At 36.7% G+C, this 26,546-nt stretch overlaps 1 long non-coding RNA gene across 1 annotated transcript; it reads right to left on the bottom strand.

The window, feature by feature from the left end:
- Positions 1–7,978: 7,978 nt before the first annotated feature.
- LOC135967883 (uncharacterized) lies at positions 7,979–25,254 on the bottom strand. The gene is made up of 3 exons (XR_010582187.2): positions 25,148–25,254; positions 22,085–22,138; positions 7,979–8,083 (listed from the first exon to the last, which is right to left on the bottom strand). It is a non-coding gene; the product is annotated as an uncharacterized lncRNA (long non-coding RNA).
- Between the last annotated feature and the right edge of the window lie 1,292 nt (positions 25,255–26,546).

Raw genomic sequence — 26,546 nt, 5'->3', positions numbered from 1 at the left:
TCTGGAAGGTGAGACACTGAATCAAATAAGATCATTCTCAAGCCTTAAGACTTAATGTTCTTTGACCTGTTGGGTTTTGAATTTACTTGGGACTAATTTCCCTCCTTCTCTACTTCCCTCTCTTCCTTCTTTCTTTTCCTCCCTCCCTTCCTTTCTCCTTCCCTTCCTTCTTTCTTTTTCTCATTCCCTCTCTCCTTCTTTTCCTCATTCCCTTCCTCATTCCCTTCCTCTTTCCCTCCTTCCTTTCCTCCTTCCTTCCTTCCCTCTATCCTTCCTTCCTTTCTTCCTTCCTTTCTTCCTTCCTTTCTTCCCCCTCCTCCCTCCCTCCCTCCCTCCCTCCCTCCCTTCCTTCCTTCCTTCCTTCCTTCCTTCCTTCCTTCCTTCCTTCCTTCCTTCCTTCCTTCCTTCCTTCCTTCCTTCCTTCCTTCCTTCCTTCCTTCTTCTCTTTAGAATGGCAATATATATCCTATGCCTATTATATTTTAAAAGCACATAGTTTGTTTGATTTCATAGGTTCACAGCCAGAGGAAAATTTTCCTAAGGATAAATTTTACCCTGAGTCTCACCCATACCACCATACTTAGATGATATTTAGATGTGACTCTGGACTTTAGAGTTGGTACTGGAACAAGTTAAGACTTTGGGGGCTATTGGGATGGGATGAATGTATTTTTGGGAGATCAGGAGTAGAATGTTATGGTCTGAATATTGGTGTCCCCTCAAAATTCATATGTGGAAACTTAACTCCAAAAGGGATGTTATTAAGAGGTAGAAGCTCTGGCAGGTGATTATATCATGAGTGCTCTGTCCCCTACGGGACATGGATTACTGCCCTTATGAAACATCTTGAGGGAGCAAGTTTGCTTCTTCTGCCCCTTCCACCATGCAAGGACACAGCAAGAATGTTCTATCTTTGAAGCAGAAAGCAAGCCCTCTCCAAACACCAGATCTGTCAATGCCTTGATCTTGGATTTCTTAGCCTCTGAAACTGTGATAAATGAATTTCTATTGTTTATAAATTAGGCAGTTTTAGGTATTTTTGATCTTGGATTTCCTAGCCTTTGAAACTGTGAGAAATGAATTTTTATTGTTTATAAATTAGCCAGTTTTAGGTATTTTTGTTATAGCAACATGAATGGATTAACACACATACAGACCATCGATCCCAATCTGAAGAAGTTCAAAGGCAAAAGTTGTTCCTGCCCCATCCATGATGATAACTTCTTACAAGTACCTGTAATTCTCTAGTTATTTTCTCTTGCTATATAAGTATGCTTGGCCAGTTTGGGGCATATTAGAGGTGCCAGGGATTATGTTTACTCAGGAGCATCACTCAACCATTGATTAGTGGGAAGTGGTCCTCCTTTATGTTTCTTTAAGTCCTTGGACATAATTGTAATAGCTGCTTGAAAGTCTTTGCTAAGTCCAACATCTGAGCTATATCCAACTATGTATCTGGTGATTCTTTTTTTTTCTTTATTTGACTATAATACTTTTCTGTTTCATATCTATCTAGTAATATTTATTGTATGCTGGATGTTGTGATTAATATCTCATAAGACTCTGGATTCTGTTCCATTCCTCTGAAGCATCTTGAATTTTACTCCAACAGGCAGTTCCATACAGGTGACCCTGAATTAGTGTAGGTTTGATTTTGCACATCGTAATAATTGATCTAAAGCAGTGCTGTCAAATAGACCTTTCTGTGATGATGGAAATGTTCTACCTCTGCACCAATACAATAGGACTCATCAGGTATGACTATTTAGCACTTGAAAAATGGCTAGTGTGACTACAGAACTAAATTTCTAGTGTTATTTAATTTAAATTCATTTAAATTTAAGTGACTGCATGTTGCTAATGGCTACCATATTGGACAGTGCAGATCTAGAATAATCCTTACTCCAGGATGTGGTATTCACTTCAGAGGTATAGCCTTTCTGGTTTCTCAGCTACTTGTCCAAGGTGTTAACGAGGTTTCTTCACTCTAGCTGGACTGACACATCAACTAGCATTGCTTTACCTCTAATGCCATTGTCCTGCTCTCAGTCCTGTAGCAGCTACTTTCTAGTGTAGCATCGCTTTGAGCATGTGTGGTCTAAACCTTGGCTCAGAACTCAGAGCATCCCCCACCTGACCCTATAGACTTCTGCCTCACTTCCTACACAGCGTTCTTCTCACTGGCACTACGCCCATCAGATTCCAGCCATTTCAACAGTACTGAACCCTAATCTATAACTGCCTCAGCTCAGCGTGACCACTGTGTTCTGCTTGGGCTTTAGCTTCCTAAACTATGACTGGAAAATTGTCCTTAGGCTTACTTCATAACTTTTTCTCCTCTCAAGGATCAGAGTCTTGCACTTTCTGTTGTGTCCAATCCTTGAAAACAGTAGCCTTATATATATTGTCCAGTTTAATAATTGTTTACGGCAGGAGAGCTAGTTATTTCATAATGATCCACAGAGGGGAAGATCCTGGTAATTTTTTTTTAAGTTTTAATTTTGCTGAAACATATATCAGTGCTCTCTCTATATAAATTAAGTCTGTTAATTATATTATTCAAATATTCTTGATAAATTTTGATTGCTTATTCTAGCAATTTCTGAAGGATATATGTTGTAATCTCTATGGTGAGGATTTATTTCTCCATTAAGTTTTGTCATTCTGTGCTTTATATATTTTGAAATTATATTATTACAAACATAAAAATTTAGAACTGGATTATCTTCCTCATGAATTAACTCCTTTATCATTCTGCAATGTGCTGGCGTATCTTGCTATAATCTCTACCTAGCTTGGTATTAATTATACCAGCTTTATTTTCATTTGTGCTTGTATTATGTATCCATCCTTTTGCTTGCAACTTTTCTCTGTATTTATATTTAAGATGTGTCTCATGTAAGTAGTATACATTATTTTATAATCTAGACTCACAATCTTTTTGTTTTAGTTTGAATATTTATTGCATTTACATTTACCATAATTAATATTATATTTTAGTTAAATCAATATTTACTATTGCTTTATTTGCCAACTTGTTATGCTTTCATTCTCTCTTTTTAAATTTACTTCTTCCTTTCTCTTGACTTATTTTTATTTTTCCATTATTCCCTCTATTAGCTTGTTAGTTACACAGTTGGCCCTCCACATGTCTGGGTTCCACATTTACAGATTCAACCAACCACAGGCAAAAAATATTTTTTTACATGTGTGGTATCTGTACTGAACACATAGCATTTACATTGTATTAGGTATCATAAGTAATTTAGAGATGACTTAAAATATATGGGAGGATGTGTATAGGTTACATGCAACTACTATGTCATTTCATGTAAAGGACTTGAGCACCCATGGATTTTTGTATCTGTGGGAGGTCCAGGGACCAATCCCCCGCAAATATCAAGGAATGACTCTCTCTATATATATTTTAAATATTCTTTGAGTAGTTATCCAAGTTTATGGGACACATCCTTGATTTTTAAAAATGTAATATAAATTAAAGATTTTGCCACATCCCAGGTTAATCCATTTAACCCACCTCTTACATCTCCTTTTGTGATTTGATGACTTTTTGTGCTGGTATGCTTTTATTCCTTACTTTTAATATTCTGCATATCTGCTATAGGGTTTTTTCTTTTGTGATTACCATGAGGCTTAAATAAAACATCCTATGACATCCTATTTTAAGTTGATGACAACTTAACTTCAGTCATATACGAAGGGCTGAGTATGGTACCTCATGCCTGTAATCCCAGCACTTTGAGAGGCTAAGGTGGGCAGATTGCTGGAGCCCAGGAGTTCAAGACCAGCCTGGGCAACATGCTGAAACTCTGTCTTTACAAAAAATACAAAAATATTAGCCAAGTGTGGTGGTGTGCACTCGTAGTCCCAGCTACTTTGGAGGCTGAGGAGGGAGGATTGCTTTGAGTCCAGGAGGGTTCTTGGTTGCAGTGAGCTGAGATCACACCGCTGAACTCCAGCCTGGGCAACAGTAAAGAAAAAGACTCTATACTTTTACTTTCTCCCCATTACATTTTAGATTATTGATATTATGGTTTATACATTTTTGTATTGTGTGCCCATTAACAAATTATTATAGTTATAGTAATTTTTAATACACTTATCTTTTATACTAGTGTTGAAAGTGATTTATCTACCACCATTAGAATATTAGAAAATTCCAGATTTGTCTAACTATATTTACTTTTATTAGTGAGTTTTATACATTCGTATGTTTTTATGTTGTTAATTAGCATCCTTACATTTTAGCTTGAAGAACTCCCGTAAGTATTTCTTGTAGGGCAGTAAACTAGTAATAATAAGCTCCCTCAGCTTTTGTTTATATGGGAAAGTATTTCTGTCTCCTTCATTCCTGAAGGACAGCTTTGCCAGATACAGTATTCTTGGTTAGCAGATTTTTTTTCTCTCCATAATTTGAATATATAATACCATTATTTTCTTGCCTACAAGATTTCTGCTGAGAAATCCATTGTCAGTCTTACAAGAGGGTCCCTTGTACATGATAATTCACTTTTCTTTTGATGCTTTCAAAATTCTTTTTCTTTGGCTTTTGACAATTTAATTATAATATGTCTTGATGTAGACCTCTTCAAATTCAACCTATTTGCTGACCATTAGGCTTCAGGAAGCCACTGGCTGGGCTCTCTGGTTGGGCATGGTCACTAGCAGAATGCAGTGCCATCATCAAGGTCAGCACACTGGTTACTGTGAACCGTGTCCCCCTTTTTCTGTTCCTATGTGACCCCAGGTTGTCTAGCCCTGCCAATTCCCCCATTGTTCCCCATGAGGCAAGACAAAAATAGACCCACCTAAAATTGCTTAGAACACTGAGGAAGCTTGATGTTCACCTTAGGATCACTTTTTTCACTAGAGAAACCATTGGTTTGGGGATCCCTTTTGGTGTGGTGCTGTGCTACAACAAAATGAAACCTCTCCTCTCACCCTTCTGATATAGCTTTCCTCCATTTTTACGTGCCAAGGGGGTGCTTTTTAGCCTCAATCTCAGGTTCTGAGATTTTAACAAAGGCATTCTTGTCTGTGGATAGTTGATAATCAGTGTTTCTCTGAGGTGAACTAGAGTAGGGACCTCCTATTCTGCCATCTTGCTGATGTCACTCTCCCATATATTTAACATCTAACTACATGTCTTTAACTAGTACATCGCCGGGCGCGGTGGCTCAAGCCTGTAATCCCAGCACTTTGGGAGGCCGAGGCGCGCGGATCACAAGGTCAGGAGATCGAGACCACAGTGAAACCCCGTCTCTACTAAAAATACAAAGAACTAGCCGGGCGCGGTGGCGGGAGCCTGTAGTCCCAGCTACTCAGGAGGCTGAGGCAGGAGAATGGCGGGAACCCGGGAGGCGGAGCTTGCAGTGAGCCGAGATCGCGCCACTGCACTCCAGCCTGGGCAACAGCGTGAGACTCCGTCTCAAAAAAAAAAAAAAAAAAAAAAAAAAAAAAAAAAAAAAAACTAGTACATCAATAGTACTGAAGAAGGAAGCAATGATTTGATAAAGATATATTTTGGGGAATGAGTTTACCATAGGGCAACGGTGAAACAGTATGCAAAATCCATGGCAAAGTTATAACTAAATGGCATGCAAATCATGTGAACAAACATTTTTATCGTAAGAGACAGTGTTCAGTAAAATGTTCCTAGGGAATGCTGTTTTGTCTCATTGGACTGTGTCTAGCTTAATATATTCTATTTTAGTCCCTTTAAATTAGAGATTACTTTGTGATTTACCACACTTCAATTCTAATTCAATTTTTCCTTCAAGACAGGCAATTCTGTCCTTGATTCATGAAATTTGATTCAAGAATTTGAAAATCCACGCCTATAAATAAGTAGGGAAAATGTACATATCGCCTGAAACTCTGGTAGCTCTAGTTCCTATGAAAACTGTTGATCTGACTAAGGCCCTGGCAACTTCTCAGCTACTCTTGGTACACTAAGAATTGTTTACATTAGGCCCCATAAAGCCAAAGACTATGTCTATTTTTTTTTTTTGAGACGGAGTCTCACTCTGTCGCCCAGGCTGGAGTGCAGTGGCCAGATCTCAGCTCACTGCAAGCTCCGCCTCCTGGGTTCACGCCATTCTCCTGCCTCAGCCTCCCGAGTAGCTGGGACTACAGGTGCCCGCCACCTCGCCCGGCTAGTTTTTTTTTTTTGTATTTTTTAGTAGAGACGGGGTTTCACGGTGTTAGCCAGGATGGTCTCGATCTCCTGACCTCGTGATCCGCCCGTCTCGGCCTCCCAAAGTGCTGGGATTACAGGCTTGAGCCACCGTGCCCAGCCGACTATGTCTATTTTTGCTTACCACTGTATCTCTGGCACTTAGCATAGCACCTGATATATAGCGCTTAGTAAAAAATTGTTAAACAAATGAATGAGTGAATGAATGAAAAATTTAAAAGTACCAACTTTAGATTAATATATTAAGAGAAAAAAATCATTCTCATCTAAGCCAAATAAGTACTATCAAAAATATCAGCCAAAATTCTCTTGAGGGTGCAAAGCTATTAAGAATCCAAATTCTCTTGAGGGTGCAAAGCTATTAAGTTTCTCACCATTCACTGGTAGATTTGGGGTTAGATCATTAAGTTCCTCAGCTGTGAGTTTGAATGCCATGTTTCCGAGTATACTGTCAATGTCATGAACATTGACTTGCAACTCTATAAAAGAGGAAGACATGAAGACATTGAAACAAAAGTAAAAATGTAATAAATACCAATTTTTATGTATCATGATTATCAATTTCATTATAAAGAAGAGCCCAGGGACACTTAAGTATTTAAAGAGGGCCATTAATGAACTAAAATCAATCTGTTCATTTACATCCAATATCCAAAATGAGCCCACATAAATAGCATGTTGAAAGTTGATAAACCACTCAGTTTATTTATAGCAGAAAAATAGCAAAATTTAAAATAGTTTTTAATATAAGTATCCATACAACTAAGGTTCCGTTTGCTCACTGTATCTCAAGATATATTAGCTTCTCTAAAATTTTGATACCTAGGACTAAATTTTATTATTTCCACAGCCAAAATTGAGAAAAATCTAAGATAGGTAGAATAACTTTAAAAATAAAACACAGGAAATTATTAAACCAATGTGAACATGTATATGTATTAAAATAATTATGAAGATATACGTGAGTTTGATAGCAAATTTCATGGTGAGGAAGAAACAAAACCATAACACAAGTACCTCAATTAATCTTCTTTCTCAATTTGCATATCGCTTACCTTTTATACCTTTCACACAATTCAGCAACCTATTCTTATATATTTTTCCATTAGCTGAAAGAAAATACGTAATTTACGTCATATGGAAAATAACTATATATGCAATAGCAATATAAAAATCTCTAAGTTCAGAAATACAGACCATAAAATAATTTGCTCTTAAAATTTACTTAATATCTTCTAAAATAATAAAATTAAAATGTAGACAAAATTGTTAATATGGTAAATCTGTCAATTCTTTAGCATCTGAGAAAATTATTAATATCAACTAGGATAAAGTAAAAAAAGTACACCTTTTCTGACTTTACTCTTTTTTTCTCCACAGCTCCTATACATCTATACGTTTCTCCTCCTCCTCCTCTTCCATCTCCTCCTCCTGTTTCCTATAGGTCTTAACTCAACACATCTCAATAGAATGAAAGATAACCATCAATATTAATTCCTTAGCCCGGATGACAAGATTTATGGTTATGTATATTTTATTAGACAATTTTTATATTCCTAAATATTAAAAATAGTTACCTATGAAATTATGAATATTTAAAATCCCTAATTTATAAACAATGTACAACAAACATAGGTTGTTGGATAATATAAATTTTGAGGATATAGTCCTATTTCAAGACTCTACTGATATGTGTAATGTGGAATAACTCCCTTGATGACTACACCAACTTGCCTGAAAACTACTATTTGAAATGCTCACCATCAATTGGAAGTAATTTCTCTAGCTCCAAGTGTTCTCTAGATGTGAGCTCTATCCCCATATTTTGCAGGACATTTTCCAGGTCATTGAAGTCAACTTCTCCTCCTTCAAAACAAAAAACATAGAGAAAAATAAAAATTTTAAAAATATTGTAATTTAAAATTACGAAAGCAGAATTAAGGCAAATAATGGTATTTATTAAACAATAAGCAGTCAATTGCAGATACAGAGAATGAATAGTATTCCTTCAACCCTAGTAAAAGAAGTGTTCCCACAGTGATGGTTATAAAATAATATTGCACACAGATATATAAAGCTTGTGCCATTTTAAATTAGCATAATGGCAAAGACAATTGGTACAAATAAATGTGTTATCTAGTGTAGGGAATTAAACTGGAAATCAATAGTAAACGATTACTAAGAAAACTCCCATATATTTGGAAATCAGTAAGTGCATTTTAAAATAATTCCTGTGTCAAAAAACAAATCCTACAAAGTTAGAATATATCTTGACAATGATAATATTACATATTAAAACTTGTGGAATCAGGTAAAGATGTGCTGACAGGGGAATTTAGTCTTAAATGCATATGCTAAAAAAGATAAAAAGACTAATAATCTAAGATTCTATCTCAAAAAGTTAGAGAAAAATAGCAAATTAAACCTCTCGAAAGTAGAAGAAAATAAATAATAAAGACAAAAGCAGGAATTACAGAAACAAAAAACAAACCTTACATAGAGAGAATGAACACAGAAAAAAGTTGTCTTTTGGAACAAAACACAACAAAGTTGATAGATACCTGTACTAAGATTGACAAAGGAAAAAAAGGAGAAAACATAACCAATGACAAATGAGACCACTACAGTTCCTACAGATACCTAAAAGATAATAGGAAGATATTATAAACATTATGTAATTAGTTTGAATATTTAAAAAAGGTATAAAGTCCTAGAAAAACATAACTCAGCAATAATGCTATATATATAGACATAAATATATACCATTCACAATTACATACAAAGTAAAAAAGACCTAGGAGTAAATCTAATAAAAAAGAAAAATCAAGTTGACCAAAATAAACTTAGTGATGAACCATTTTTAATGATGTGCCACCAATTTGAATTGGCTCATGACAACTGATTGTTAAATATTCAGGAGTTTTGTGAACTTGATTCTAAATGGATTATTACTGGAAATCAGCCATGGTGAGACAATTTACATCACGGAAGTTGAAAAATGCTACAAATCAAGTGGTGGTGTTTTACAGAGAGCCATTTTACCAGCATACCATTTATTGTCATTAATTGAAAAACTCAAAATTATAAATACATCCATTCTCTATAAATTGATCTAGACTCATAGGCTGTGGCAAGATGGCTGAATAGGAAAAGCTCCAGTCTGCAGCTCCCAGTGAGACCAATGCAGAAGGCGGGTGATTTCTGCATTTCCAACTGAGATACCTGGTTCATCTCATTGAGACTGGCTAGACAATGGGTGCAGCCTACAGAGCACGAGCAGAAGCAGGGTGGGGCATCGCATTACCTGGGAAACGCAAGGAGCTGGGGAACTCCCTCCCCTAGCCAAGGGACGGTGCCATAAGGGACCGTGCTATCCAGCACAGATACTACGCTTTTCCCATGGTTTTTGCAACCCCATAGACCAGGAGGTTCCCTTGTGTGCCTACACCACCAGGGCCCTGGGTTTCAAGCACAAAACTGGGCGGCTGTTCAGGCAGACACTGAGCTAGCTGCAGGAATTTTTTTTCCTACTCCAGTGGTGCCTGGAACCCCAGCAAGACAGAACCGCTCACTCCCCTGGAACGGGGGCTGAAGCCAGGGAGCCAAGTGGTCTCGTTCAGCGGGTACCACTACCATGGAGCCCAGCAAGCTAAGAACCACTGGCTTGAAATTCTCACTGCCAGCACAGCAGTTTGAAGTCAGCCTGGGATGATCGAGCTTGGTGGGGGGAGGGGCATCTGCCATTACTGAGGCTTGAGTAGGCAGTTTTCCCCTAACAGTGTTAACTCTGACTGTGCAGAACTCACTGCAGCACAGCAAAGCCCCTGGGGCTAGGACTGCCTCTCTAGATGCCACCTCACTTGGCAAGGCATATCTGAAAGAAAGGCAGCAGCTCCAGTCAGGGGCTTATAGATAAAACTCCCATCTCCCTGGGACAGAACACCTGGGGGAAGGGGCAGCTGTGGGCACAGCTTCAGCAGACTTAAATGTTCTTGTCTGTTGGCTCTAACAAGAACAGTGGATCTCCCAGGACAGCATTCGAGCTTGGCTAAGAGGCAGACTGCCTTCTCAAATGGGCCCCTGACCCCTATGCCTCCTGACTGTGAGACACCTCCCAACAGGGGTCGACAGACCTCATACATGAGAGCTCTGGCCAGCATCAGGTGGGTGCCTCTCTGGGACGAAGCTTCCAGAGGAAGTAGCAGGCAGCAATATTTGCACTGGTGATACCCAGGCAAACAGGATCTGGAGTGGACCTCCAGCAAACTCCAGCAGACATGCAGAAGAGGGGCCTGACTGTTAGAAGCAAAACTAACAAACAGAAAGCAATAACATAAACCTCAACAAAAAGGACACAAACAGGAAAACCCCATCCAAAAACCATCAGCATCAAAAATCAAAGGTAGATAAATCCACAAAGATGAGGAAAAACCAACGCAAAAATACTGAAAATTCCAAAAACCAGAATGCCTCTTCTCCTCCAAATGATCGCAACTACTCTCCAGCAAGGGCACAAAACTGGACAGAGAATGAATTTGACGAATTGACAGAAGTAGGCTTCAGGAGGTAGGTAATAACAAACTCCTCCAAGCTAAAGGAACATGTTCTAACCCAATGCAAGGAACCTAAGAATCTTGATAAAAGGTTACAGGAACTGCTGACTAGAATAACCAGTTTAGAGAAGAACATAAATGACCTGATGGAGCTGAAAAACACAGCATGAGAACTTCATGATGCATACACAAGTATCAATAGCCAAATCGATCAAACAGAAGAAAGGATATCAGAGATGGAAGATCAACCTAATGAAATAAAGCGTAAAGACAATAGAGAAAAAATGAAAAGGGATGAACAAAGCCTCCAAGAAATATGGGACTATGTGAAAAGACCGAACCCACAATTGATTGGTGTAACTGAAAGTGAGTGACGGGAGAATGGAACCAAGTTGGAAAACACACTTCAGGATATTATCCAGGAGAACTTCCCCAACCTAGCAAGACAGGTCAACATTCAAATTCAGGAAATACAAAGAACACCACTAAGATACTCCTTGAGAAGAGCAACCACAAGTCACATAATTGTCAGATTCTCCAAGGTTGAAATGAAGGAAAAAGTGCTAAAGGCAGCCAGAGAGAAAGATCAGGTTACCTACAAAGGGAAGCCCATCAGACTAACAGTGGATCTCTCAGCAGAAACTCTACAAGCCAGAAGAGAGTGGGGGCCAATATTCAACATTGTTAAAGAAAAGAATTTTCAACTCGGAATTTCATATTCAGCCAAACTATGTTTCATAAGTGAAGGAGAAATAAAATTATTTACAGACAAACAAATGCTGAGAGATTTTGTCACCACCAGGCTTTCCTTACAAGAGCACCTGAAGGAAGCATGGAAAGGAACAACCGGTACCAGCCATTGCAAAAACATGCCAAATTGTAAAGATCATCAATGCGAAGAAGAAACAGCATCAACTAAAGAGCAAAATAACCAGCTAACATCATAATGGCAGGATCAAATTCACACATAAAAATAGTAACCTTAAATGTAAATGGGCTAAATGCTCCAATTAAAAGACACAGACTGGCAAACCAGATAAAGAGTCAAGACCCATCAGTGTACTGTATTCAGGAGACCCATCTCATGTGCAGAGACACACATAGGCTCAAAATAAAGGGATGGAGGAAGATCTACCAAGCTAATGGAAAACAAACAAACAAACAAAAAAAGCAGGGATTACAATCCTAGTCTCTGATAAAACAGACTTTAAACCAACAGAGATCAAAAGAGACAAAGCCATTACATAATGGTAAAGGGATCAATTCATCAGGAAGAGCTAACTATCCTAAATATATATGCACCCAATACAGGAGCACCCAGATTCATAAAGTAAGTCCTGAGGGAACTAAAAAGAGTCTTAGATTCTCAGACAATAATAATGGGAGAGTTTAACACCCCACTGTCAACCTTTGACAGATCAACAAGACAGAAAGTTAACAAGGATATCCAGGAATTGAACTCAGGTCTGCACCAAGTGGACCTAATAGACATCTATAGAACTCTCCACCCCAAATCAACAGAATACACATTCTTCTCAGCACCACATCACACTTATTCCAAAATTGACCACATCGTTGGAAGTAAAGCCCTCTTCAGCAAATGTAAAAGAAATCACAATAAACTGTCTCTCAGACCACAGTGCAATCAAATTAGAACTCAGGATTAAGAAACTCACTCAACACCGCACAACTACATGGAAACTGAACAACTGCTCCTGGATGACTACTGGGTAAATAACGAAATGAAGGCAGAAATAAAGATGTTCTTTGAAACCAATGAGAACAAAGACACAATGTACCAGAATCTCTGGGACACATTTAAAGCAGTGTGTAGAGGGAAATTTATAGCACTAAATGCCCACCACAGAAAGCAGGAAAGATCTGAAATCGACACCCTACCATCACAATGAAAAGAACTAGAGAAGCAACAGCAAACACATTCAAAAGCTAGCAGAAGGCAAGAAATAACTAAGATCAGAGCAGAACTGAAGGAGATAGAGACACAAAAAACCCTTCAAACAATCAATGAATCCAGGAGCTGGTTTTCTGAAAAGATCAACAAAATTGACTAATCACTAGCAAGACTAATAAAGAAGAAAAGACAGAAGAATCAAATAGACACAATAAAAAATGATAAAGGGGCTATCAGAAATACAAACAGAAATACAACTACCATCAGAGAATACTATGAACACCTCTATGCAAATAAACTAGAAAAATTAGAAGAAATGGATCAATTCCTAGACACATACACCTTTCTAAGACTAAACCAGGAAGAAGCTGAATCCCTGAATAGACCAATAACAGGTTCTGAAATTGAGGCAATCATTAATAGCCTACCAACCAGAAAAAGTCCAGGACCAGACGAATTCACAGCCAAATTCTACCAGAGGTACAAAGAGGAGCTGGTACCATTCCTTCTGAAACTATTCCAATCAACAAAAAAAGAGGGAATCCTCCCTAACTCATTTTATTAGGCCAGTATCATCCCAGTACCAAAGCCTGGCAGAAACACAACAAAAAAAGAGAATTTGAGATCAATATCCCTGATGAACATCGATGCAAAAATCCTCAATAAAATACTGGCAAAATGAATCCAGCAGCACGTCAAAAAGTTTATCCACTAAGATCAAGTCGGCTTCATCCCTGGGATGCAAGGCTGGTTCAACGTATGCAAATCAATAAACGTAATCCTTCATATAAACAGAACCAAAACAAAAACCACATGATTATCTCAATAGATGCAGAAAAGGCCTTAGACAAAATTCAACAGCCCCTCATGCTAAAAATACTCAATAAACTAGGTATTGATGGGACGTATCTCAAAATAATAAGAGCTATTTATGACAAACCCACAGCCAGTATCATACTGAATGGGCAAAAACTGGAAGCATTCCCTTTGAAAACTGGCACAAGACAGGGATGCCCTCTCTCACCACTCCTATTCAACATAGTGTTGGAAGTTCTGGTCAGGGCAATCAGGCAAGAGAAAGAAATAAAGGGTATTCAATTAGGAAAAGAGGAAGTCAAATTGTCCATGTTTGCAGATGACATGATTGAATATTTAGAAAACCCCATTGTCTCAGCCCAAAATCTCCTTAAGTTGATAAGCAACTTCAGCAAAGTCTCAGGATATAAAATCAATGTGCAAAAATCACAAGCATTCCTATACACCAATAGCAGACAAACAGACAGCCAAATCATGAGTGAACTCCCATTTACAATTGCTTCAAAAGAATAAAATACCTAGGAATCTAACTTACAAGGGATGTGAAGGACCTCTTCAAGGAGAACTACAAACCACTGCTCCTCGAAATAAAAAAGGACACAAACAAATGGAAGAACATTCCATGCTCTTGGATAGGAAGAATCAATATTGTGAAAATGGCCATCCAAGGTAATTTATAGATTCAATGCCATCCCCTTCAAAATCCCAATGACTTTCTACACAGAATTGGAAAAAAAACTACTTTAAAGTTCAAGAGCCCGCATTGCCAAGACAATCCTAAGCAAAAAGAACAAAGCGGGAGGCATCATGCTACCTGACTTCAAACTATACTATAAGCCTACAGTAAACAAAACAGCATTGTACGTGTACCAAAACAGAGATATAGACCAATGGAACAGAATAGAGCCCTCGGAAATAATACCACACATCTACAACTATCTGATCTTTGACAAACCTGACTAAAACAAGAAATGGGGAAAGTATTCCATATTTAATAAATGGTGTTGGGATAACTGGCTAGCCATATGTAGAAAGTTGAAATGGGATCTCTTCCTTACATGTTATACAAAAATTAATTCAAGATGGATTAAAGACTTAAATGTTAGACCTAAAACCATAAAAACCCTAGAAGAAAACCTAGCCGATACCATTCAGGACATAGGCATGGGCAAGGACTTCATGACTGAAACACCAAAAGCAATGGCAACAAAAGCCAAAATAGACAAATGAGGTCTAATTACACTAAAGAGTTTCTGCACAGCAAAGGAAACTATCATCAGAGTGAACAGGCAACCTACAGAATGGGAGAAAATTTTTACAATCTACCTATCTGACAAACAGCTAATATCCAGAATCTACAAGGAACTTAAACAATTTTACAAGAAAAAAATCAAACAATCCCATCAAAAAGTGGGCAAAGTATATGAACAGACACTTCTCAAAAGAGATATTTATGCAGCCAAAAGACCCATGAAAAAATGCTCGTCATCACTGGTTATCAGAGAAATGCAAATCAAAAGCCCAATGAGATACCATCTCACACCAGTTAGAACAGCGATCATTAAAAAGTCAGGAAACAACAGGTGCTGGAGAGGATGTGGAGAAATAGGAAGACTTTTACACTGTTGGCAGGAGTGTAAACTAGTTCCACCATTGTGGAAGACAGTGTGGCGATTCCTCAAAGATCTAGAACTAGAAATACCATTTGACCCAGCAATCCCATTACTGAGTATATAACCAAAGGATTATAAATCATGCTGCTATAAAGACACATGCACATGTATGTTTATTGCAGCACTATTCACAATAGCAGAGACTTGGAACCAACCCAAATGTCCATCAATGATAGATTGGATTAAGAAAATATGACACATGTACACCATGGAATACTATGCAGCCATAAAAAAGGATGAGTCCATATCCTTTGTAGAGACATGGATGAAGCTGGATGCCATCATTCTGAGCAAACTATTGCAAGGATAGAAAACCAAACACTGCATGTTCTCACTCATAGGTGGGAATTGAACAATGAGAACACTTTAATGCAGGGCGGGGAACATCTCACACCGGGGCCTGTTGTGAGGTGGGGAGAGGGGAGAGGGATAGCATTAGGAGATATACCTAATGTAAATGACGAGTTAACAGGTGCAGCACACCAACATGGCACATGTATATATATGTTACAAACCTGCACCTTGTGCACATGTACCCTAGAACTTTAAGTAGAATACTAATAATAATAAAAGAATAACCAGTACCACCCACTTCAAAAACATACCAAAATATAAAGACCAACAACACGATGAAGAAACTGCATCAGCTAATCTGCAAATTGAACAGCTAGCATCATGATAACAGTATCAAATTCACACATAACAATATTAACATTAAATTTAAATGGGCTAAATGCCCCAATTAAAAGACACAGACTGGCAAGATGGATAAAGAGTCAAGACCCATCAGTGTGCCATATTCAGGAGACTCATCTCACATGCAAAGAGACACATAGGCTCAACATAAAGGGATGGAGGAATGTTTACCAAGCAAGTGGAAACAGACTTTAAACCAACAAAGATCAAAAAAGACAAAGAAGGGCATTATATAATGAGAAAGGGACCAATGCAACAAGAAGGGCTAACTACCCTAAATATATATGCACTGAATACAGGAGCACCTAGATTCATAAAGCAAGTTTTTTGAGACCTACAAAGATACTTAGACTCCCACACAATAATAGTAAGAGACTTTAACACCCCACTGTCAATATTAGACAGATCAATAAGACAGAAAATTAAGAAGGATATTTAGGACTTGAACTCATCTCTGGACCAAAAGACCTAAAAGACCTAAAAGACATCTACAGAACTCTCCACCCCAAATCAACAGAATATGCATTCTTCTCAGCACCGCATCACACTTATTCTAAAATCAACCATATAATTGGAAGTAAACCACTCCTCAGCAAATGCAAAAGAATGGAAATCATAACAAACAGTCTCTCAGACCACAGTGCAATCAAATTACAATTCAGGATTAAGAAACTCACTCAAAACAAAACAACTACATGGAAACTGAACAATCTGCTCCAGAATGACTACTGGGTAAATAACGAAATGAAGGCAGAAATAAATAAGTTCTCTGAAACCAGTGAGAACAAAGACGCAACATACCAGAATTTCTGGGACACATTTAAAGCAGTGTGTAGAGGGAAATTTATAGCACTAAATACCCACAACAGAAAGCAGGAAAGATCTAAAAATGATACCCTAACACCACCATGAAAAGAACTAGAGAAGCAACAGCAAGCACATTAAAAAGCTAGCAGAAAGCGAGAAATAACTAAGATCAGAGCAGAACTGAAGGAGATAGAGACACAAAAAAACCCTTCAATCAATCAATGAATCCAGGAGCTGGTTTTCTGAAGAGATCAACAAAATTCCTAGACTGCTAGCCAGACTAATAAAGAAGAAAAGAGAGAAGAATCAAATAGACACAATAAAAAATGATAAAGGGGATATCATCAATGACTCCAGAGAAATACAAACTACCATCAGAGAATACTATAAACACCTCTATGCAAACAAACTAGAAAATATAGAAGAAATGAACAAATTCCTGGACACATACACCCTCCCAAGACTAAATCAGGAAGAAGTCAAATCCCTGAATAGACCAATAACAAGTTCCGAAATTGAGGTAGTAATTAATAGCCTACCAACAAAAAAAAGCCCAGGACCAGATAAATTCACAACCAAATTCTACCAGAGGTACAAAGAGGAGCTGGTGCTATTCCTACTGAAACTATTTCAAACAACTGAAAAACAGGTATTCCTCCCTAACTCATTTTATGGGGCCAGCATCATCCTGATACCAAAACCTGGCAGAGACACAACAAAAAAAGGTAATTTCAGGCCAATATCCCCGATAAACATCTATGCGAAAATCCTCAATAAAATACTGGCAAACCAAATTCATCAGCACATCAAAAAACTTATTCACCATGATCAAGTAGGCTTCATTCCTGGAATTCAAAGCTGGTTCAACATATGCAAATCAATAAACACAATCCATCACATACACAGAACCAATGACAAAAAACACATGATTATCTCAACAGATTCAGAAAAGGCCTTTGATAAAATTCAACACCCCTTCATGCTAAAAATACTCAATAAACTAGGTATTGATGGAACATATCTCAAAATATTAAGAGCTATTTATGACAAACTCATAGCCAATATCATAGTGAATGCGCAGAAGCTGGAAGCATTCCCTTTGAAAACCGGCACAAGACAAGAATGCCCTCTCTCCCCACTCCTATTCAACACAGTATTGGAAGTTTTGGCCAGGGCAATCAGGCAAGAGAAAGAAATAAAGGGTATTCAAATAACAAGAGAGGAAGTCAAATTGTCTCTGTTTGCAGATGACATGACTGTATATTTAGAAAACCCCATCATCTCAGCCCCAAAACTCCTTAAGCTAATAAGTAACTTTAGCAAAGTCTCAGGATTCAAAACCAATGTACAGAAATCATAAGCATTCTTATACACCAATAATGGAGAGCCCATTCATAACTGCTACAAAGAAAATATAATACCTAGGAATACAACTTACAAGGGACGCGAAGGAACTTTTCAAGGAGAACTACCAGCCACTGCTCAAGGAAATAAGAATGGACACAAATAAATGGAAAAACATTCCATGCTTATGGATAGGAAGAATCAATATTGTGAAAATGGCCATACTGCCCAAAGTAATTTATAGATTCAACGCTATTCCCAACAAGCTTCCACTGATTTTCTTCACAAAACTACAAAAAACTACTTTAAATTTCATATGGAATCGAAAAAGAACCTATATGGCCAAGACAATCCTAACCAAAAAGAACAAAGCTAAAGGCATCATGCTACCTGACTTCAAACTATACTACAAGCCTACAGTAACCAAAACAGCATGATACTTGTACCAAAACAGATATATAGACCAATGGAACAGAACAGAGGCTGCAGAAATAACACCACACATCTACAACCAAATGATCTTTGACAAACCTGATGAAAACAAACAATAGGAAAAGGATTCCCTGTTTAATAAATTGTGCTGTGAAAACTGGCTAGTCATGTACAGAAAACTGAAACTGGACCCCTTCCTTAAACTTCACACAAAAATTAAGTCAATATGGATTAAAGACTTAAATGTAAATCCAAAAACCATAAAAACCCTAGAAGAAAACATAGCAATATCATTCAGGACATAGGCATGGGCAAAGACTTCATGACTAAAACACAAAAAGCAGTTGCAACCAAAGCCAAAATTAACAAATGGGATTTAATCAAACTAAAGAGCTTCTGTACAGCTAAAGAAATTATCATCAGAGTGAACAGGCAACCTACAGAACGGGATAAAATTTTTGCAATCTATCCATCTGACAAAGGTCTCATATCCAGAATCTACAAGGAACTTAAACAAATTTACAATAAAATAAAAACTCCATCAAAATTTGGGCAAAGGTAGCTGGGCACACTGGTGGCACCTGTAATCTCAGCTACTTGGGAAGCCGAGGCAGGAGAATTGCTTGAACCCAAGAGGCGGAGGTTGCAGTGAGCTGAGATTGCACCACTGCACTCTAGCCTGGGCGATAGAGCAAGACTCCGTCTCAAAAAAAAAAAAAAAAAAAAAAGTTTGACAAAGGACATGAACAGACACTTCTCAAAAGAAGACATTTATGCAGCCAACAGACATGAAAAATAAGCTCATTATCACTGGTCATTAGAGAAATGCAAATCAAAACCACAATGAGATACCATCTCATGCCAGTTAGAATGGCGATAATTAAAAAGTCAGCAAGCAAATAACAGATTCTAGAGAGGATGTAGAGAAATAGGAATGCTTTTACATTGTTGGTGGGAGTGTAAATTAGTTCAGCTATTGTGGAAGACAGTGTGTTGATTCCTCAACGATCTAGAATCAGAAATACCATTTGATCCAGCAATCCCATTACTGGGTATATACCCAGAGGATTATAAATCATTCTACTATTAAGACACATGCACATGTATGTTTTTATTGCAGTGCCATTCACAATAGCAAAGACTTGGAACCAACCCATATGCCCATCAATGATAGGCTCGATAAAGAAAATGTGGCACATATACACCATGGAATACTATGCAGCTATAAAAAAGAACGAGTTCATGTCCTTTGCAGGGACTTTATGAAGCTGGAAACCAGCATTCTCAGCAAAACTAACACAGAAACAGAAGACCAAACACTGCATGCTCTCACTCATAAGTGGGAGTTGAACAATGAGAACACATGGACACAGGGAGGGGAACATCATACACCGGGGCCTGTTGCGGGGTGGGGGCAAGGGGAGGGAGAGCATTAGGACAAATACCTAATGGATGCAGGGCTTAAAACCTAGATGATGGGTTGATGGGTGCAGGGCACATGTATACCTCAGTAACAAACCTGTACATGTATCCCAGAACTTAAAGTTTAATAAATTGAAAAAAAAAATGACCTAGATTCAATAAAAACCCCAGCAGTACTGAGGGTAGATTAAAGTTTGATTTGAAATGTATAAGGAAATACAAAAGGCCAAGAATAGCCAGGGCAGTCATAAAAAAGGATTTACACTTCAGATATGAGATACATTGAATATATTAAGAGAATGGTATACTGGTGCAAGGACACACAAAAAAACGACGATAAAGTAACAGATTAAATAGTCCAGATACACAAACACATTTATGGTCTTTGATTTATGAAAAGATAGCCTTACACCGCAGTGAGAAAACTATATTCTTTTCAACAAATGGTGCTGAATAGCTACTTAGAAAAAACTGAATTGTCACCCTTATCCTACGTCATGGATTGTAGATCTAAATGTGAAAGTAAAATAACAAAGGTCCTAAAAATGAAATAAAATATTTTCATGGGCTTGGTGTAAGCAAGGATTTCTCTTCTTTTATTTTAAGTTCAGGGGTACATGTGCAGGATGTGCCGGTTTGTTTTATTTTATTTTATTTTATTTTTATTTATTTATTTTTTGAGATGGAGTCTCACTCTGTTGCCCAGGCTGAAGTGCAGTGGCCTGATCTCAGCTCACTGCAAGTTCCGCCTTCTGGGTTCACGCCATTCTCCTGCCTCAGCCTCTGGAGTAGCTGGGAATACAGGCGCCCGCCACCTTGCCTGGCTAATTTTTTGTATTTTTAGTAGAGACGGGGTTTCACCGTGTTAGCCAGGATGGTCTCGATCTCCTGATCTCGTGATCCACCCACCTTGGCCTCCCAAAGTGCTGGGATCACAGGCTGAGCCACCGCGACTAGCTGTCGGTTTGTTACTCAGGCAAACATGTGCCATGGTGGTTTGCTGCACAGATTATCCCTTCCCAAATATTCTACCATAAAAGAGAAGACTGATTAGATAGACTACATGTAAAAATAGGAACTTTTGTTCTGTAAAAAGTATAATTCAAGTGAAAAATCTAATACATACAGTGAGATATTTGCAATTTATAACTTACAATGGACTTGTATCTAGAATATATTAAAAAATAAGTAAAAGACAGTAAGTTTAAAAAATCAAAAGTAAAAGACAGACATCCAAACAGACAAATAGATAACAGACATTAAGAAGAACTTTACAAAAGAGATTATCCAAATAATTAAGAAATGTAAAAAAGGTGCTCAACATCATTCATCATTAGGGAAAGGCAAATTATAAATACAGTGGGATAGTAATACATGCTAACATCGAAAAGACAGTATCAAGTATCAGGCAAGGATATAAAGCAAAACTCTCATACACTGTTGGTTGAATTGTAAAATGGTACTACTACTTTGGAAAACTGAATGACAATATCTAATAAAGTATACATAATTCTATAACAAAGCAATCCAATTTCTATGTTTGGCCACATAATCATGCACATTTGTTCACCAAAAGGCATGTATAAAAATATCATTTGTAATTGCCCAAACTGGAAATGTCCTTCAGTAGTAGAATTGACAAATATATTATAGTATACTTACACAATGGAATATTACACAGCAATGTATTCAAGTACAACAAACCAATTGAAATCATTCCCCATACCAAAATAGGTTCCCAAAAGATTTCTACTTGATTACAGTTTATTAGTCTTTGTACTATAAAGCAGTGAAAATGAGCAAACTACTGCTGCATGCAACAATATGAACGAATCTGAGAATAGCATGTGACATAATGTTGAGTGAAAGAAATTAGACATAGAAGAATACAGATTGTATAGTTTCATTTATGTAAAGTTCAAAAACAGACAAAACTAGTAAATATGTGGTCCTAGAATTCAGGATAGTAATTGCCTCCAAAAAGTAAGGAGGAAAAGTGTATGTAGTGGTATCAGTAGTCTTCTGGGTTATGGGTAATCTTTTATTTCACAATCTAGGTTATAGTTAAATGGGTATGTGTGTATGTTCATTTTGTGATAATTCTTAAGTTGGGCACATATGATTATATATGTCAAACTTTAGTAAAATATTTATCATAGAAAATATGGCTTAAAATATTAGGATCTTAAATTCATATTAACTTCTTACTAACCTGTAATAACTTGCACTGTATCCATCAATGATTTCAAATCAGTCTCCCCTTTAGCTGTAAGATAAAGTGAATTCAGGAAAAAATTATTTCTAAATAATAATCCAGAAACCAGCTAAAGTTTGTTATTATACATCATTATTTAGCTTCACTTTAATTGAATAACTCTTTTTTGTCATTTTTCAACTTTTTAAATTCTTAGAAACAAAATAGTATGGTGTAGCACAATAGATAACCCCATATGTTCTCAAATAAAAAAGTGAATAATAGATTTACATGTAGCAAGACAAGAACTTCCATTCCAAGAAGGCTAAAACATAATTTCTAATTGTATTATACTGTTTAAACACAGTATTTAGAACTATTTCCCCACAATTTCATATATGCTGTTTTCCTAACCAATTGAAACACATAAACCAAAGTTGAAATTAACTCTTTCTAAATGCCTATTTCAGATGTATAATTATATTTGAGGACTATGCTTATTACTAGTATCAGCATTTAAGCTTCCATTTTCTCTTTATTTTTATATAAGAGCAAAATTTAAGTATGTATGCATGCATATGTATATGCACAATCATATATTAAAATAATAAGAGAAACATTTCTGTCTAGAAAAAGATGGCAACTACCAAATTGAAATGCCAGCTGCCAGACCATGTTACCATACAGTCATTTCAGCTAAGGTCCCAAGTTTGAATTCACAATACAAAGGACAATTTGATGATGTTAATGTATGAATGTATAAATAATGTATGAATGTATAGGTTGTATGAGAGATAAACATATAAAAATTGATGACTATAATAAACTGCTATGGTTGAAGCCAAGGTTGAGGAACTAGAGCTCACCCTACGTATCACTACCTCTTTATCTTCTTCCTGCATAGCAACACTTGAAACAATTCAATAAAACATAGTCTTCAAGAGTTAATTCCATATTAGTAAGCTGGCCCTTGACCATTGGACCATAATGTCTGGCTTGGGAAAGAATATGTTCTTACTGGGCTATTATGCTTTCTTATAAACATGATGAAAAATACCATCCATGCAAGTTAATTCTCTGAAGACCCTCAATTCTGATAATGACACAGGTCTCTGGTGACAAAAACCATATGTTCATCTCTGGTCTATTCCTAACAGACTTTGATACAGCATGTCACTTGGAATTGCTGCAAATAAATGGTTACATTATACCAAGTATAAATATTACTGTCCTGACCAAAAGCAGTGCTTCATTTTCTTTAGGAATTATCCTGTCAATATCTATTCATTCACTTATTCATTATGTCATTCTCTCGTTTACTCAGGAATTTGTTCATCTCTAATTTAACATTTATGGAGTACCTACTTATATGCCAAGTGCTATTCTAGGTATTGGAAGATAAATAATATGCCCATCCCTACTTTAAGGCTCATATTAAAGTGACAAGATAGGCAAATAAACATAAATATACAATTACAGTACAATGTGGCAAATATAATGAAAAATATATGCACAGTTATTGTAGAAATACAGAAAAGAGGTATCTAATATAGTCTGGGTAGTTAAGAGAAAACTTTCTGAAATGAAAAACATGGCTCTCAATTCTGATAAGCAATGAGAAAGAGTTAGTCATATGAAGGGAAAGGAGAGACCCTCCGAGTAATGGAGACATCATAAAGCAAGGAAGTGATAAAAAGCATGATATAAAATACAAGTGATATAGAGTTACTTTATTCTATGATAGAAAAATGGAATAAAAGTGCAATATTATTGGAGGGTAAAATACTAGATTAGGTAAACAGGATCCAAATCACGAAGGAACTTGTTTTCCCTATCAATGGACTTAAGACATTTTTTAGTACATGATTGTAAGCCATTAAACACTTTTAAATTGAGTCGTGATGTGGTCAGATTTGCATTTCATATAGATCACTATGATGGCTATTTTGTAGAAGCCATTGTAATAGTTGAAATCAGGAAGGAAACAACCTGAAATATGACAATGATAGAAGGAACAAAGAGATGTTAACAGATTTATATATGGAATTTTTTTCAATGTTTCATTATGTAAATTTTCAAACATATGGCAAAGTTGAAAAAAACTGTACAATGAACAGGCCTATCACCTAAATTCTACTATCAACATTTTAGTATTCTTGCTTTGTCATATATCCAATCATCTATGCATGGTAGTTTGAGGTAAAACTGGCATGACAAAGTGATAGTCCAGATAGGAGGTGATAGGAAACAAGTGGTTATAAAAAATGAATCCCACATAACTAGCTTAGATGACTAAATAGACAGTGATAGCACAAATGGGACAGAGAATATAGGACTAGAAGGTAGCTTGGACAGGGAACCAGTGAATTAGGTTTCAAATAGGTCAAAGGATGTCTCCTATGGAATATCTGAGTAGAAATGTCTAGCAGGCATTTAGATACACCAGTCTGCAGTGCAGGAGAGAGGTCTGTGTAAAAATACAGACTTGAAAGTCATCAGCATGTAGGTGATATGTAAAACAGTAGATATGAGTGAGATTTTCCAGAGAGAGGATGTAAAATGAAAATCAGAATGAGAAAATCCAGATTCTGGTAACAACACAGAAGCTAGGAGAACAAAATTTCAAGGTCAGATTTATCATCAATATCAAAGACAGCAGAGAGCTCCAATAAGAAACAGAATGAATAATGTCTAATGCAACTGACAAATGACAACTTATGATGTCCTTAGAGAAATTTCAGTAGTGTTAGGGAGCTGAGTTAGAATACAAAAATGAATGGGAAATATGGAAAGAATACACATTGACCTTCTTTCATTCCTTTCTTTTTCCACTCTTTTCTTTGGCTTCCTGAACATTCCCAGATGTGAAAAACAATCTTGGAATCAATCTAGTCAAATGCTTTGTATTCTGTGTGGGTTTAGAAAATGAAGACAGGCTTTGTTCTTGCTCTGAAACTGAATCTTTCTGAGATGTTGCAAGGTTTTTTTTTTTTAACACGAAATTAAACTGGTTTTAGAAATACTCATATGTAAACCCTCAACCCTCTTATGAAGAATTTTTTTATATCTAAACTGAGTTACCATCAACTGGAAGGTTTCTTGTCAGCTCTCCAAGTTCTTCTTTGGTAAGTTCAATCCCCATGTTTCCTAGTACGTTGTCCAAGTCTCTGATATCTACTGTCTCTCCTTAGTAAAGAGAAAGAAATATGAAAATTCCCACTAATGCTGAAATGTTCCACCCTACATATGCTTATGCATTAAAGATTTTGTTTTGCAAGTAGACTTAAGATCACTGGAACTTGTTTAAATTTACACAGAGATTCAATATGGTTAGAATTAAGCTTAGTTCCCTTAAATCTTTTTAGAAGAATAAATATACACACCATAAACTTTCAAAGGGAACAAAATTAGCTTCCAGCATATTATTCTTATAATGAAAATAAGAATTTGTAGTGAAATGAGAAAATTACAATGGTTGGAATAAGAATACATGGGTTTGAAAACTGTTTTCTACTATTTATTATCTACAGGAACTTATTCAAGTAACCTAACTTCTTTGGTTTCCAGTTTTGTGTTGTATGAAATGAAAATGTTCCTACCTGTTTCACAGAGTTTCTGTGGGGATAAAGTTACCTGAAAGAACCTAGAACTCTGTCAGCATAGCAAGTGCTTGATACATTTTAATAACTACTTCTGAGCCAAAGGTAGGCTCATTTACCTTTTTAACCCAAACTAGACTCATTGTCCACTCTAACCACAATCACTGAATGGCAATTCTCTTGCATTTCACAATTAACCTTTAAAAATAAACTCAGTCTCTTCTCTAGGAAAGTGTATCAAAATGTGTATAAATATGATCAATATAAATAAACCAAAAAAGACATTCTGCCAAGATAAAAAATAACATAAATTATGTTAGATCCATATATTGGAAAGTAGCAGGATTCCTTATCAAGTGATTAGGAACTATGACGACAAAGAGGTAAATTGAGAGTGATTTGTTAATTAATCACCCATCTTACCATTGAAATCTTTCAAATCAGGTAAGATTTCATTCTGATACATCTTCTCAGACTTAGTTTATGTCTTTACTGTGAAATATATCTGATCACCTATTTATGGTCATTACTTAGAAAAAACTTGTTGTAAAAGACTAATATTTAGTTGAGAAGACAAACATTTAGCAAAGGGATATAACCGAATATATATTCATCATTGTGATGATTCATGTCTTTCTTTGGGATGAAGGGTAATGCTCAAACAGTGTACATCACAAAAGACATTCTTTTTTTTTTCTTCCCATATCTTATTTTCTTTTTTTTTTAAAATTTATTTATTATTGGCCGGGCGCGGTGGCTCAAGCCTGTAATCCCAGCACTTTGGGAGGCCGAGACGGGCGGATCACGAGGTCAGGAGATCGAGACCATCCTGGCTAACCCGGTGAAACCCCGTCTCTAGTAAAAAAATACAAAAAAATAGC

Source organism: Macaca fascicularis, chromosome 16 (assembly GCF_037993035.2).
Source record: "Macaca fascicularis isolate 582-1 chromosome 16, T2T-MFA8v1.1".
NCBI lineage: Eukaryota > Metazoa > Chordata > Mammalia > Primates > Cercopithecidae > Macaca > Macaca fascicularis.
This window is presented reverse-complemented; position numbering and strand designations above follow the sequence as displayed.